The sequence below is a fragment of the Gorilla gorilla genome, chromosome 8 (genome assembly GCF_029281585.2).
Source record: "Gorilla gorilla gorilla isolate KB3781 chromosome 8, NHGRI_mGorGor1-v2.1_pri, whole genome shotgun sequence".
Taxonomy (NCBI): Eukaryota; Metazoa; Chordata; class Mammalia; order Primates; family Hominidae; genus Gorilla; species Gorilla gorilla.
Genome location: NC_073232.2, coordinates 105,558,250 through 105,574,861, shown reverse-complemented (window position 1 = coordinate 105,574,861; position 16,612 = coordinate 105,558,250). Strand labels below are relative to the sequence as shown.

Here is a 16,612-nt window from a genome sequence, read left to right as displayed (position 1 = left end):
TCATGAGGGTAGGGGCCCCATGGCTGGGATTACTGTCCTTATCAAAGAGACTCACATAAGGTCCCTTGTCCTTTCCACCATATAAAGACACAGCAAGACAATAGTGACGAGGTGGCCGAGTGGTTAAGACACAGCAAGAAGATGGTCATCTGTGGCTGGGCGCGGTGGCTCACGCCTGTAATCCCAGCACTTTGGGAGGCCGAGGCGGGCGGATCACGAGGTCAGGAGATCGAGACCATCCTGGCTAACACAGTGAAACCCCGTCTCTACTAAAAATACAAAAAATTAGCCGGGTGTGCTGGTAGGGGCCTGTAGTCCCAGCTACTGGGGAGGCTGAGGCAGGAGAATGGTGTGAACCCAGGAGGCGGAGCTTGCAGTGAGCCAAGATGGTGCCACCACACTCCAGCCTAGGTGACAGAGTGAGACTCCGTCTCACAAAAAAAAAAAAAAAAAAAAAAATAGAAGATGGTCATCTGTGAACCAGGAAGCAAGTTAATTCTTACCAGACACTGAATCTGCTAGAGCCTTGAGCTTAGACTTTCCAACCTCCAGAAATGTTAGAAATAAATGTCTGTTGTTTATAAGCCCCTAGTCTATGGTATTCTCTAAGAGCAGCCCAAATGGACTAAGACGTTCATGGATGGATGAATGGATAAGCAAAATGTGGTATCTACATACAATGGAATATTATTTGGGTTTAAAAAGAAAGGAAATTCTGTCCCATGCTACAACATGGGTGACTCTTGAAGGCAGTATGTTAGGTGAAATAAGCCAGATGCAAAATGACAAATGTTGTATGATTCCATTTATATGAGGTTCCTAGAGTACTCAAATTTATAGAGACGGCCAGGAGTGGTGGCTCATGCCTGTAATCCCAGCACTTTGGGAGGCCCAGGCGGGCAGATCACCTGAGATGAGGAGTTCGAGACCAGCCTGGCCAACATGGTGAAACCCCCGTCTCTACTAAAAATACAAAAATTAGCAGGGCGTGGTGGCACATGCCTGTAATCCCAGCTACTCGGAAGGCTGAGGCAGGAGAATCGCTTGAACCTGGGAGACGGAGGTTGCAGTGAGCCGAGATCACACCACTGCACTCCAGCCTGAGCAACAGAGCGAGAGTCTGTCTCTAAATAAATAAATAAATCTATGGAGACAAAAAGTAGAATGGTGGCTGCCAGAGGAGGCTAGGGGAAGGGGAGGAATGGGGAGTCGGTGTTTAATGAGTACAGAATTTCCATTTTGTAAGATGAAAAGAGTTCTGTGGCGTGCAACAATGTGAATGCACTTAATGCCACTGAACTGAACAGCTACAAGTAGTAAATTTTACATCATGCCTGTTTTATCACACACACACAAGTGCTAAAAGAATGAGTGTCCTCTCAGACGATGCCTCCATGAAGTCAGGGGCCTATTTTTTCTCCTGTTCCCTACACAAAAGTAGGTCCCCAGGCCTCAGGAGACAGGTAATACTTGCTGATTGTCTGAGGAGTGAATCTTGTCTCATAACCAAAGCTCGGGTCACTTTGAGCCTTTTGACAGCTACCTCCAGCACCCACAGACACAGTTGATTTGGCCCAAACCACCTTTATTTAACTAGCTGACGATGTTTAACCATTGGAAAAAGTCACATTAAAGATTATATTTTGAGCTTTTCCCAACACATTGAAAAGTCTGCCAGCATTTCACTGTGCAGAAATTGTGTGGAGTCATGTGCCTGCCAGTCACCCCAAGTCCCCTGACTTGCTCCATGGACGTTTGCTGCCCAGCTCCTCAGGGTGCTGAGGGTGGGACATGGGTGCATTTTGTTATCAAAGTAACCAGAGTAGGCTCGCCTCTAACCAAGACAGAGAATCAACCAGAAGTTCCCTGCTGGGCAGCACCCTCTACATGTCTCTGCCATTGTGGCCAGGCCCCTGCTCCCCATGGCTCCACGCTGGAATTCAGGGCAGCACCCTGCTCCTTCCTGGGCCCTCCTCACCCTCCCCAGCTGCTCCAAGTCAGCCATGACCCCAAGATTCTAGGGACATACAAACAACATCTCCTGAACAGGCTCCTCTCAGCAATGAAAATTCAAATGGCCAATATGGCAATGCTCAATTTGATTTAAAAGGAAGAAAATATAAATTAAAACCACAATGAACTATCATTTCACATACTCCAAATTGGCAAAAAATTTAAAAGTGTTTGACATCAAGGACTCAAGAGGGCTGTGCAACAACATATATTTTTATACATAGCTGGTAGATGTTTAAACAGGTAAAACCACAGTAAAAAACAATTTGTCATTATCTACCAAAGGTATCAGTCCCTGCTCTGTGACCCAGCAACCCTACTCTTAGATTTGTACCCTAAAGAGACATTAACACAGTGCACTTGAAGAAAAATTTTTAAATGTTTGAAATTGCAGAACATTGGAGAAACTCTGATGTTTTCCATTAACAGTAGATTGGATAATAAATTGAGGTATAGTCATTTAATAAAATACTATAAAGTGGTGAATGTGAGTGCACTGTAGCTACACATTACAAATGAAAAAATCCGAAACCAGAGGTACGTAATCTTTTGGCTTCCCTGGTCCACACTAGAAGAAGTGGGCCACACATAAAATACATTAACACTAACGATAGCTGATGAGATTAAAAAAAAAATCACAAAAAAAACCCCAAAAAACCTCTCATAACGTTTTAAGAAAGTTTATGAATTTGTATTGGGCCACTTTCAAAGCCATCCTGGGCTGTATGTGGCCTCTGGGCCGCAGGTTACGCAAGCTTGGCCTAGAAGGAATGTTACAGCTGGGGGAATCTAAGGGATAATTTTTCCCTTATATCCACAGCATAGAAGCCCTGAACATAACTCCTAGAAATATTTTTTCTTTAAAAATTTTAAAATTCATTTATATTCACTGCAGACACTTTATTGGGAAAAAGCATAAAAAAGAACATTAAAAATCCATAATCTATCATGAGATAACTACTGTTAACATTATTTTGTGGTGTTTCCTTCTACTCTTGCCCTTTTTAAAGACATAAAATTGGGATCCCACCTCCAGAACTTCCCTGGCCTTGCCTTCATGATTCTCCAAGGCTTTTGTTTGTTTTTTGTGACAGGAGCTTGCTCTGTTGCCCAGGCTGGAGTACAGTGACACAATCATGGCTCAATGCAGCTTTGACCTCCCCGGGTTCAGATGATCCTCCCACTTCAGCCCCCCACGTAGCTGGAACTACAAGCACGCACCACCATGTCTGGCTAATTTTTGTTTTTATTTTTGTTTTGGAGAAAAGGAGTTTTGTCTTGTTGCCCAGACTGGTCTCGAACTCCTGGGCTCAAGTGATCCAACCGCCTCAGTCTCCCAAAGTGCTGGGATTACCGGCATGAGCCACCATGCCCAGCCAACTCTCCAGTTTTATATCTTGCTTTTCTTCCCTCTCTTAAAATTGTATTTCATAGGCCGGGCGCAGTGGCTGACGCCTGTAACCCCAGCACTTTGGGAGGCCGAGGTGGGCGGATGACGAGGTCAGGAGTTCGAGACCAGCCTGGCCAACATAGTGAAACCCTGTCTCTACTAAAAATACAAACATCAGCTGGGCATGGTGGCGCGTGCCTGTAATCTCAGCTACTCGGGAGGCTGAGGCAGGAGAATCGCTTGAACCCGGGAGGCAGAGGTTGTGGTGAACCGAGATTGCACCACTGCACTTCAGCCTGGGCAACAGAGCAAGATTCCATCTTAAAAAAAAAAAATTGTATTTCATAAACATTTTCCACAATTTATGAATTTCAAAACCTAATTTATAATGGTCATTTAAAATTCCATCACATGGATCTACTCTAATTTAACTAATCCCCTATCACTGAGGATATATGTAACAATATATATTGTTTCCAATTCTTTGCTATTTACAATGCTGCTTTAAACATCCATGGACAAAGATCTTTGCCTGTATTTTGGGGCCTCTAGATCTATTAAATTGTTAACAGTATAAGGTCAGGGACAATGTTTGTCTTGTTCACCCAACCTTGTGCATGAGACAGAGCAGCATCAATGAATGGGCAAATGAATTTCTTATTCATTCCTGAGTCAAAGGGGAATTCCTGAGTCAAAGGGCACGAGCATATTTAATGCCCTTGAGATACACTGCCAGTTGCTTCCTGAAATGTAGTACCAATTTATACCCCGCCCCAAGTAGAGTCTTGAGAAGGTTCCAGCCAGAATTAATGGCCATTCCTTAGCCACTCTTTCCATCTACATGGGGTGACTTTCTCCACCTTGATTGCCGGCCCTCAAACGCAATGGGGAAGAAGGGGCCTGCCATAAGTCTGTTTTGAGGACCTCCTGTGGGGACAGTAGTCTCCCCTCTGGGTCGGGAGAAGTAGAGAAGTCCTCCAGTGCCCTTTAGAAAGAGCATGTACTTGGACTCTTTGCTCTTGGAAAATGTGAATTCTACTAAAGAATCCTCGGGCCGGGCGCGGTGGCTCACGCCTGTAATCCCAGCACTTTGGGAGGCCGAGGCGGGCGGATCACGAGGTCAAGAGATCGAGACCATCCTGGCTAACACGGTAAACCCCGTCTCTACTAAAAATACAAAAAATTAGCCGGGCATGGTGACGGGCGCCTATAGTCCCAGCTACTCGGGAGGCTGAGGCAGGAGAATGGCGTGAACCTGGGAGGAGGAGCTTGCAGTGAGCCGAGATTATGCCACTGCACTCCAGCCTGGGCGACAGAGCAAGACTCCATCTCCAAAAACAACAACAACAACAACAACAACAAAACAAAAACAGAAAGTTTATTTTGCCAATCTCTTAACTACCTATGATCTGGCCCTTCCCACTTTGAGTTATCCTGCCTTTCTGAAAGGAAACATATATTGATTCATGTCTCATGTCTCCTAAAATGGATAAAACCAAGCTGTGCTCTGACCACCCTGGGCACATGTCGTCAGGAACTCCTGAGGCTGTGTATTGGGCACGCATCGTTAACTTTGGCGAAATAAACTTCCTAAATTGACTGAGACCTGTCTCAGATTTTAGGGTTCATTGTAAAAACATACAGGCCTTCAGAAAAAAAGTTATTATACCAAAAGGCGACAGAAATGGCTCATCAGGATCTTAGTGCAGGTCCTACATTTGTGAAGTTCCCATTAATATTCACTGTTCTTTTTTTTTTTTTTTTTTTGAGACAGAGTCTTACTCTGTCGCTCAGGCTGGAGTGCAGTGGCCTGATCTTGGCTCACTGCAACCTCCCCCTCCCAGGCTCAAGCAATTCTCGTGCCTCAGCCTCCCAAGTAGCTGGGATTACAGGCACCCGTCACCCTGCCCAGCTAATTTTTGTATTTTAAGTAGAGACGGGGTTTCGCCATGTTGACCATGCTGGTCCTGAACTCCTGACCTCAGGTGATCCACCTGCCTTGGCCTCCCAAAGTTCTGGGATTACAGGAGTGAGCCACCGTGCCCACCCTTGTTGTTCTTATTTGTATATTTGTATAGGGCAGAAATGTTTCCCATAACAGCTTTTAATAAAAGTCAGAGAATACTACAAAAGCAGTCCTTTGAAGAACTATGCTGAGATGGCTGGCATTCATACCTATTTCAAAGAGTACAGCTTTTAAATTCTTTCCCAAATATTTTTCCTTTCCCTGAGACGTTTGATAATGAGCCTGATGGTGAAAAGATCAAAGCTCTGCTCTCAGGGAGGACGAGCCTCCAGGCCCTTTGCTGCTGCCGGGGGACATCTCTGTGAGCCCGGCATGCAGGTGGGGGTGGCATCCAGAGGTCACACCTGGGTGGAAGCCACGCCACCTCTGCGCAGAAGTGGGTCCATGCCAGTGCCACATGCACATACTCGCTCAGGCTCCTGCAGGCATGCTTGTTTCAGAAGCTTTCCCTCACTTGAGGGGGCAATCATTCATGCCCTTTTCTCACTCCCGACCCGGTCACAAGCCAAGCTTCTCTGTCCAGAAGGCTGGCACCTTCAGACAGCATGATGATGGAAAAATATGAATACTAGTGAGACTGCTTTCTCTGCAATACTCCTGACCTCAGAACAAACATGCCAGTGCTGGGGACACACACCATGCAGGTCCAGCAATCAGACCTCCTTGCAGTCATGAAGGGCAGTAACTTCGCGGGCTGCTGGGGACAGTCATGGGACACTGGTTGCTGCCAGGCATTTTAGAAGGGCCCAAAGAGGACACTTCTGTTTGAGCTGAGTCCAGGCCTCCTCTTAGGCGTCCGAGTCATCTCTGTCACCTCCTCTAGAATCCATCTCCTCACTCTGCTCTTCCTCTCCCACCCTCTCCTCCCTCTGCTGCTTTCTCACTCACTGCTTTCCTCTCTGTATCTCTTGTCTCTCCATTTTGTCTTTAGCCCTTATAGGTGTTGTTACTGGTACAGTACAGGTGGTACCGGTGATGCTGGTACTTAAAGCTGGGAAACCTGCCAGCCCCCAACAGGAACAGAGACTCTGTCCTCTTCTTTCCCTGTCCCTGAAGTATCTGGCCTTGTGCCTGACCAGTGATGAGTGTGCCATACTCAGGTCTTGAATAAAGGAGAAAAGATGGCTACCCTGAGTTCAGTCACTCTGTGTGACATTGCTTTATATACTGGCGTGACATATGAGCCCTTGGTGAACTTTTACCCAAATAGCCCAATACAAAGGGAAATTGACTAAAAACCTTTAGGTTTTGCCTGGAGGTTTAAAGCTTTCTGAAAGCCTTGCTTTAATTTATACATTTATTCTAATTCTTGCATCCCATTTCACAATCTTTTTACTTTAATCAGCTTTGATTCTGTCTAGTACTGCCTCAAATGAAAACTGCCAGTGTTTTCTTCATCCAACACAGAGGATATGTTGGGGGCAGTCCAACTTAAAATAGAGGCTATATGGCATATGTGATATTCACTTTGTGTCCCCTTCCATCCCAGAGAGTCTCAAAGAGAGAAGCTATTTCTCCTCCACCCTTTACATCCCCAGCTGCAAGTAAATTGCTTCACATACAAGCAACTCTGTGTCAAGTGCTCCAGGGTAAGTAGCAAAGAAATGTTTGTACGTATAAATTCAATAATGGTTGGCTGGGCGCGGTGGCTCACGCCTATAATCCCAGCACTTTGGGAGGCCAAGGCGGGCAGATCATCTAAGGTCAGGAGTTCCAGACCAGCCTGGTTAACATGGTGAAACCCCATTCCTACTAAAAATACAAAACTTAGCAAGGCATGGTGGTGCACGCCTGTGATCTCAGGAGGCTGAGGCAGGAGAATCACTTGAATCCGGGATGTGGAGATTGTAGTGAGCTGAGATTGCACCATTGCAGTCCAGCTTGGGTAACAAGAGCGAAACTCTGTCTCAAAAAAATAATAATAATGGTTAAGGTTCACCTGAGCAGTGCTGGGGAGGCCGGTTTATATAAAAACGAGGTTGTAAATAACTAATTAAATTACCAATCTCTCCACCACTGCCTTTGTCCATCTTCAATTATAATATATTCCAGAAACACACTCCACGTCTCTCCCATGGCTTTATACACACCCTGCACACGTACACTGGGAAGGCCTACAGTCCAGTTTGACGTGTGTTCACACACTCCTAATCTAGCACAGGGCCTGGTGCATAGTTGGTGCACAGAGGTCAATGAAATCCCTGTACTCAACAGCTCTGACCAGTCTTCAAGGTGGTCACTGTCTTGTTGGAAAGGCAAACACATAAGCAAATCATTGAGACAAGATGTGACTACAGGGACTGATACACAATCACAGTAGAGAGTTGGAAGGGAAAGAAGAGAAAGAACTCAAAAAACGAAAGAGTGTGGGGAAATGGCCAAAAGTTGGGTCCAGAGTGGATGGGATGAGGTCAAATCCTGGTTCTCTTACTAGCACAGTGCCTAAAACTCAGTAAATGGGAGTTATTGTTGTTGTTGTTATTATATTATTATTATTTAAACAGAGGAATACAAATAGGTTAAGGATGGGTCTGGTAACATGGCCTAATGCACTGCTAAGGAGAATATTTCATCATGTAATAGAATCAGCCAAGGTTTCTTTGGGAGAAACGGCCATCACGTCTCCTGTGTTTCAAATACTGTCCACAGGATGGCAGCAGTGGCCTCAGGTTCTCACCGGGCCTAAAAGGCATTCCATTCAGTCTGCATTCCACGGAACCCCACCCCAGACAGGCATCTCTGGGACATATTTTGAGTGGAAGGCGACCAGCACCGCATCTAAACGATGCCTTTCCTTCTGGAATGCTATGGAAATCTATGACTAGACAGACAAAAACGCTCTGGCCTTGGGAAACGCTGGAACTCAACGCATTCATTCACCCCTTCATTCCTTCAACAATTATGTACTAAAAGCCTACCGCATCCCAGTTATCCTGCAAAGGAATAAAACAGAGGGGCCTGCTCTCATGACCCATAGCGAGTCGCAAATCAAACAGTGGTAGATCACAGGAAGGAGTCTCTCATGCAATGAAAAATTACAAGCCTGCAGACTGTCATAGTACAGGATTGAAGGTTAAGCAAAGGAAAACAGACCGTGTGACGGGATGTCCACACTGGCTCTGCTGTACATACGGACAGGAGTGGCAGGGAACTTGAAGGGATAGAAATTGGTAGAATTGGCCAGGCGCGGTGTCTCACGCCTGTAATCCCAACACTTTGGGAGGCCGAGGCAGACAGATCACGAGGTCAGGAGTTCAAGACCAGCCTGACCAACATGGTGAAACCCCGTCTCTACTAAAAATACAAAAATTAGCCAGGCATGGTGGCGCACGCCTGTAATCCCAGCACTTTGGGAGGCCAAGGCAGGCAGATCACGAGGTCAGGAGTTCGAGACCAGCCTGACCAACATGGTGAAACCCCGTCTCTACTAAAAATACAAAAATTAGCTGGGCATGGTGGCGCACACCTGTAATCCCAGCTACTCAGGAGGCTGAGGCAGGAGAATCGCTTGAACCCGGGAGGCAGAGTTTGCAGTGAGCTGAGATCGCACCACTGCACTCCAGCCTGGGCGACAGATCAAGATTGCCTCAAAAAAAAAAAAAAAAAGAAGAGAGAGAGAGAGAGAGAGAAAAAAAGAAGGAAGAAAGAGAGAGAGAAAAAAAGAAGAGAGAGAGAAAGAAAGAAAGAAAGAAAGAAAAGAAAAGAAAGAGAGGAAGAAGGAAAGAAGAAAGAAAAAGAAAGGAAAAGAAAAGAAAGAAAGAAAGAAGGAAAGAAATTGGTAGAATTAAATAATGATTGAGGGGTTTGCCCTTGCAAAATTACTGAAGTTCTTTTTCTCCCCCTCCTTTAAGCTAGAAATCTGGGCTGGCTAATGGAAGCTGCCACCTGGAATGTCTGGGGCAGCCATGCAAGGTTACATTCCAGGCTCCAAGCAAAAAATGCTAGCAATTTACCTTTTTGTCAACTGCAAATTAAAGTAATTTCCAGGCAGAGGGTTTCTCCTGCTTGTGATGAGCACCCCAAAACACCAGGGCTGTTTGCAGTTACCTGGCTGCTCTGCGGGGGAAACAAACCTGAGGCTGAAGGCACCTCAGGGTTGGAATCAAGGAAAGGTTTGCTTGGCTTTTCTTTCACTGAAGCACCAAATCAAGTGGATACGAAGTGGGAAGCAGAGAGAATGTCTTCTATCCCTAGCACTTTCTAGAATGTGGACAAGAGAGGCACTCAGCTTTAAATAAATAAAGAGAAGGCATATCTGCACCTGCTGTCATACCCAGCTCTATGATGACAATAAGATATACTCATCATTACCAAGAGTGCCAGGCAGACATGATGCTGAGAACGTTACAGCCACATATCACTGAATCCTAAGGTGAAATAATTATTGGCGTTTTATAGATGAGCAATTTGAGGCTCTGTGAAATTAAATGATTTGGAGAAAGTCACAGGTAGTAAATGATAAAGGTCGGATTTAAACCCCCATTTGTCAAATTCCTCCTTACTTAACCCCATACAGCCAACCCAAGGTAGAGGTGGTGAGAGAGCCATCTCCTCACCAGATGACATGAAGGCATATTCATTCACTGACTGAACAAGTAGAGAGCACCCACTCTTTTTTTTTTTTTGAGACAGTCTTGCTCTGTCATTCAGGCTGGAGTGCCAGGGCACGATCTTGGCTCATTACAACCTCCACCTCCTGGGTTCAAGCGATTCTCCTGCCTCAGCCTCCCGAGTAGCTGGGATTACAGGCACCTGCCACCACGCTCGGCTAATTTTCATATTTTTAGTAGCGACAGGGTTTCACCATGTTGGTCAGGCTGGTCTCAAATGTCTGACCTCAAGTGATCCGCCCGCCTCAGCCTCCCAAAGTGCTGGGATTACAGGCATGAGCCACTGCGCCCAGCCTGAGAGCGCCCAGTCTCTATCAGACCCTGAGCATGCAGAGGTAAGTAAGCACTGTCAACTGCAGAGTAAGGCAATTTCCAGGCAGAGGGCTTCTGCCAAGCTTGGAAACTGGAGATGAAACAGAATTTGCGCATCCCTTTCACTAAAGAGGGAGGCCAGTGCCTGGGACTCAGATCAAAAGCAAATGAACAAGGAACACTCACTTGCCAATAGCATGCTCATTTGGCTGATTAGAATGTCACCCATACTTAGAAGACAAGCTTTACGCCCCCTGTGTGCACCTGGAAAGAGACAAGGCCCACTCCTCCAACTCATGTGCGTGCACACACACACACACACACACACACACACACACCCCTACCTACCCAATGCCAGGCCTGGCTGTGGACCTTGCAGATTCTGGGATCGCTCCCAGTCATTTCCAGAGCCCTCCTTAACCTATTTCTAGTCCTCTGTTGAAGTAATAATAATTATAACAATAACTCACATCTATTGAGTTTTAGGCCCTGTGCTAATAAGAGAACCAGGATTTGACTACAGCCCGTCCACTCTGGACACAACTTTTGACCATTTCCCCACTGCACTCCCTCTCTCATGTAGCTTCCAGCAGAGCCCTAAACAGCATGACCCCACTGGAACTCCTTCATCTTCCCTCATCTGTGGCATTTTGGGGCCTCCTTTTTCCCCTCTATTAGACTGGATGACCTTAGAGCTCTTCTAGCTCGGACACTTCTTAAAGCTGCTGTGGGCTCTCTGTGGTCCCTCGTATAAGGGCACTACTTTCATCCATGAGGGCTGCACCCTCATGCCTAATCACCTCCCAAAGGCTCCACTTCCCAATACTGTCACACTGGGGGTTAGGATTTCAACTTATGAATGGGGGGGTTGGGGGCAGGGGCAGGGACAGGCCAGGCACGGTGGCTCATGCCTGTAATTCCAGCACTTCGGGAGGCCAAGGCAGGCAGATCACCTGAAGTCAGGAGTTTGAGACCAGGCTGGCCAACATGGTGAAACCCCATCTGTACTAAAAATACAAAAAATTAGCCAGGCACGGTGGCAGGTGCCTGTAATCCCAGATACTGGGGAGGCTGAGGCAGGAGAATTGCTTGAACCTGGGAGGCGGAGGTTGCAGTGAGCTGAGATCACACCATTGCACTCCAGCCTGGGCAACAAGAGCGAAACTCCATCTCAAAATAATAATAATAACTTGGGGGGACACATTCAGTCTATAACACTGATACTCAAAGCCCCAGTATTTCTTACTGCCTCTAAAAAGAAAAGGTTGAGGCTTCCTCTTTCTCCTCCAAGTCACTAAACCATCACCACTATCCCACCTCTTCAAATCGGAAGTCTTCACAATCACTTACGAAGTTCTCCCCTCATCCTCATCACCAGCCTCCTCTGCCCTCCTTGCCATTGTTCCTGGAAGACTTTGGTACCTGACACACTCTTGTCTGTCATCACTCATGGGGATACCCCCAACGCCTTGACCTTTAGCCTTCTAAGATGCTGTAACTTTCAGTCTTAACTCCACTGGAGGCACCCCCACCACCCCCAGCCCAGACACCACTCACACCTGTTGGGCCTTGGGACACACCACCCCAAAATATGACTGTAGGAGACCAGAATATGCCACCCCAAAATATATTTCTTTGGCATATTTTGAGCTGCTTATTCTGAGAAACTGCAGGCACAGCAGTAGCTCTGAAAAGCTGTCATTTTATAAAAGAAATTTACATCCATAAAGAAAATGGACATTAGTAAAAAACATTTGTATCAGGAAGAGGGCTGCTCCAGAAAACGCTTATTGCCCGACTTTCATCTGCGTAACAAGACAACCTCCATTCACCACATATCTCCTCCCCTCACCCTCCCATTGCCTGTCTCCGCCACCCCCAAGAAGCTCTGGGCCCCTATTCCTGTCTTTAGCTCAGGATGCTGTATATAAGCTTCCATCTTCTGGCCCTTCTTCAAGTCTCATATTTGGTGTGACTCTCTGTGTATGCATGTAATCAAAATGCTTTTTCTCCTGTTCATTTGTTTTATGTCAATTTAATTTGTAGCCTGGCCAAAGAGCCTAGAAGGGTAGAGGGAAGACATTTTTCCCTCCCCTTCTAACCCTATGGAAATACCTTGCCTTCAAGGTATGGGCTCCAAGTTCCTGACTCCCCCACAACCTTCAGGCCCTACAGAGACAGCATCAAGACCTGAAGTCCCCACTCCATCACCCCCTTACCCAACCCCACTGGTTCTTAGCCCACTTAACTTCCCCCATAGACAGAGCTAAGTCAGCCATTTCCCCTCCACCTGAGTTCTATCAGCTCTCCTCCCCTACCCCTCTAAGTGCCTGTGAATTGACTCCTTCGTTTTTTAACTTCAAATGCCACAATAACTTTACACAACTTCGCTCTTTCCCTAAGCAGCCTGAGGTAATCTGTGAAAATGGTTCGTTATTCACTTGACCTGGAGAACCCCATGAAATCATGCAAATCAAGAGTTCCAATCTTCGTGTTCACTTTAAGAACACTTGTGAAACTGCTCAGGCCATCAAGGGTATGCATATACGAAAAGCCACGAAGTATCTTAAAGATGTCACTTTACAGAAACAGTGCGTACCATTCCGACGTTACAATGCTGGAGTTGGCAGGTGTGCGCAGGCCAAGCAGTGGGGCTGGACACAAGGTCGGTGGCCCAGAAAGAGTGCTGAATTTTTGCTGCACATGCTTAAAAACGCAGAGAGTAATGCTGAACTTAAGGGTTTCGATGTAGATTCTCTGGTCATTGAGCATATCCAAGTGAACAAAGCACCTAAGATGCGCCGCCGGACCTACAGAGCTCATGGTCGGATTAACCCATGCATGAGCTCTCCCTGCCACATTGAGATGATTCTTACTGAAAAGGAACAGATTGTTCCTAAACCAGAAGAGGAGGTTGCCCAGAAGAAAAAGATATCCCAGAAGAAACTGAAGAAACAAAAACTTATGGCACGGGAGTAAATTCAGCATTAAAATAAATGTAATTAAAAGGAAAAAAAAAAACTTTACACAACTTCTCCATCTTCTTTTCCTTCCTCTTTCTCAGAAACAGTTGCCGCTCCCTGCCCCCTAAACCTACTCCCCTCTAAGCTTTGAGTTAGGGACACCTCCTCCAGGAAGGACCTGTCTTACTCAAATATTTCCTCTGTTTCTGGCACCCTCAAACTCGCTCTCTCTTCAGGCCACTGCCCTCAAACTACAAACCCGCTCGGGTCTTCCCACCAGCTTGGGAGGAGTCCCCAGGTGGACGGAAGATGTTTCCTGCCTTCCTTCTCCCGCCATGCCTGCTTTTGAAGACTCACTCTTCATGCCCGATTCTCACAATGGCTCAGCTGCCATGTTGTCAGAGGCGTGTGAACCAAAGCAACTCCATCTTGAATAGGGCTAGGTAAAATGAAGCTGAGAACTACTGGGCTGCATTTCCAGATGGTTAAGGCATTCTAAGTCCCAGGATGAGCTAGGAGGTCAGCACAAAATACAGATCATGACCTTGCTGATAAAACATGTTTGCAGTAAAAAAGCTGGCTAAAACCCACCAAAACCAAGATGGTGATGAGAGTGACCTCAGTCACTGCTACACTCCCACCAGCACCACGACAGTTTACAAATGCCTTGGCAATGTCAGAAAGTTACCCTATATGGTCTAAAAAGGGGAGGATGAATAATCCACCTCTTGTTTAGTATGTCATCAAGAAATAACCATAAAAATAGGCAACCGGCTGGGCGCAGTGACTCACACCTGTAATCCCAGCACTTTGGGAGGCCGAGGCAGGCGGTTCACCAGGTCAGGAGTTCAAGACCAGCCTGACAAACACAGTGAAACCCTGTCTCTACTAAAAATACAAAAAGTTAGCTGCCCATGGTGGCAGGTGCCTGTGATCCCAGCTACTTGAGAGGCTGAGGCAGGAGAATCGCTTGAACCTGGAAGGCGGAGGTTGCAGTGAGCTGAGATTGCACCATTTGCACACCAGCCTGGGCAACAGCACGAGACTCCGTCTCACAAATAAATAAATAAATAGGCAACCAGCAGCCCTCAGTGAAGTAGCCCTTCTTTTATTCCTTTGCTTTCTTGATAAAGTTGCTTTCACTTACTCTATGGACTGGCCTTGAATTCTTTTTTTTTTTTTTTGGAGACAGAGTCTCACTCTATCACCCAAGCCGGAGTGCAGCGGCACAATCTCAGCTCACTGCAACTGCCCACTCCCAGGTTCAGGTGATTCTTGTGCCTCAGCCTCCTGAGTAGCTGGGATTACAGGCGCCCACCACCAGGCCCGGCTAATTTTTGTAATTTTAGTAGATCCAAGGTTTCACCATGTTGTCCAGACTGTTCTCAAACTCCTGACCTCAAGTGATGCATCTGCCTCGGCCTCCCAAAGTGCTGGGATTATAGGCGTGAGCCACCACGCCCAGCCCTTGAATTGTTTCTTGCACGAGATCAAAGAACCCTCTCTTGGGGTCTGGATCGGGACCCCTTTCCTGTAACAATGTCATTCCTCTGAAACACCACTCTCCAGTCACCAACAACTCCTACTTTCTAAATCTAATGATCTTTCCCTACTTCTTATTCCTTGTGACCAACACAAGTAGAATCTGCTGTCAAACCCAGGTCCTTTATACTCCAGAGGTCTTAACGTCTCCTTGACATTGACTCTCAGCTCTAAATTTCCTGACTTTGTTGGGCCTCAGTTTCCCTATCCATTAAAGGAGGAAAACAAATGCCAACATCATAGGGTTGTTGTGGGCACTGAATGAGATCCCACATGCCTGGCATATTGAAGGGGCCCCTAAGTGGTTATTATTAGTGTCGCCTTCTCTGTTGTGCTGAGAGAATATCTCAGTTGTTGCCGGGCGCGGTGGCTCACGCCTGTAATCCCAGGACTTTGGGAGGCCGAGGCGGGCAGATCACGAGGTCAGGAGTTTGAGACCAGCCTGGCCAGCATGGTGAAACCCCGTCTCTACTAAAAATACAAAAATTAGCCAGGCATGGTGGTGGGCGCCTGTAGTCCCAGCTACTCAGGAGGCTGAAGCAGGAGAATTGCTTGAACCCCAGAGGCGGAGGTTGCAGTGAGCCAAGATGGCGCCACTGCACTCCAGCCTGGGTGACAGAGCGAGCCTCTGTCTCAAAAAAAAAAAAAAAAAAAAAAAAAGAATATCTCAGTTAACCTGTAATCTACCAACAATAGCAATCACTGTGTAGGCCTCGTAAGGGCAGACTCTTATGGCTCTAAGAAAATCCAGGTATTTGCCTTGCACACAGTAGGTACAGAATAAGCTCACTGTTGAGGGTAATGACTGCCTTGTAATCTCTAGCTGTTTCCTCAGTCTTTTTAATTTCCACAAACCACAAATGCTTTTTCTGCCATGGACTTGGCTGCTTAACGGTTTCAATCCTTTGAAAAGGAAAATGACTCCTTTATTTTTTACTTACTGTGTTTGGGGAGTCCTTTGATGTTCCAAAGGCCTTTCAAGACTGCCTCCTTAGAAATAGGAGCTTGACTTTTGCCACAGGGAAGTGAACTTGAACCCCAAAGGTTGAGCTGGGACCCCGGAGTCCCAGGCAGGCGTGTTCCTCACGGGCCCCAGGCCTGACCCCAACCTGGAGCTGGGAGAAAATGCTATTTGCAAACTCTTCATCCTTCTCAAAGCTGTCATTTTCGTCAGCCCCACTGGGCATTTTGACAAATGCCTTTGCTAATTACTTAATTATTTTGGCCTGCGCAATTGTGGGAGCTGTTTTCTTAAAGAAAAGAGGGCTTAGCCAGTCCATTCTTATCTATGCAAGGCCTGAAAGTAGCCCATTTCAATCCTATTAAAGTGTTTGGGTAACTAAGAACCCCCACCCGTCAAATTAACTCGAATACATTATGATGCAAGAACCCAGAGGCACAAAGCCCCCCTTCCCCAAAGCCAGGCTAAAACTAGCACTTGTTTTCTTACACCACCAGCTTGTTTCTTCTAGCTCAAGCCTCTTTTACATAGGAAAGAAACCTGTGCTTATCTGCAGACTTTCAATTAAAGAAACAATTAGGCTAAATGGTAAATGCTTAAATGAGTCTCTCCTGGAATTAGCCAGGAGTGTGAGTCTGCCACCCAGTCATCAACACAGTGGGGTGCTCGGGCAGCCGGAAAGCCCTGCAGATTCCGCCCTGGAAGGGGGTTGAACTGGCCCTGCTGGGCCCGGCCTGCCCTGACAATCTTAGTCTCGCTAATACTCTCTCTGCGCATCCTCTCCCTCAAGTGCTA

At 46.5% G+C, this 16,612-nt stretch overlaps 1 pseudogene; it reads left to right on the top strand.

The window, feature by feature from the left end:
* Positions 1 to 12,776: 12,776 nt before the first annotated feature.
* On the top strand, positions 12,777 to 13,360 carry LOC101145249 (large ribosomal subunit protein uL22-like; annotated as a pseudogene).
* Positions 13,361 to 16,612: the final 3,252 nt, after the last annotated feature.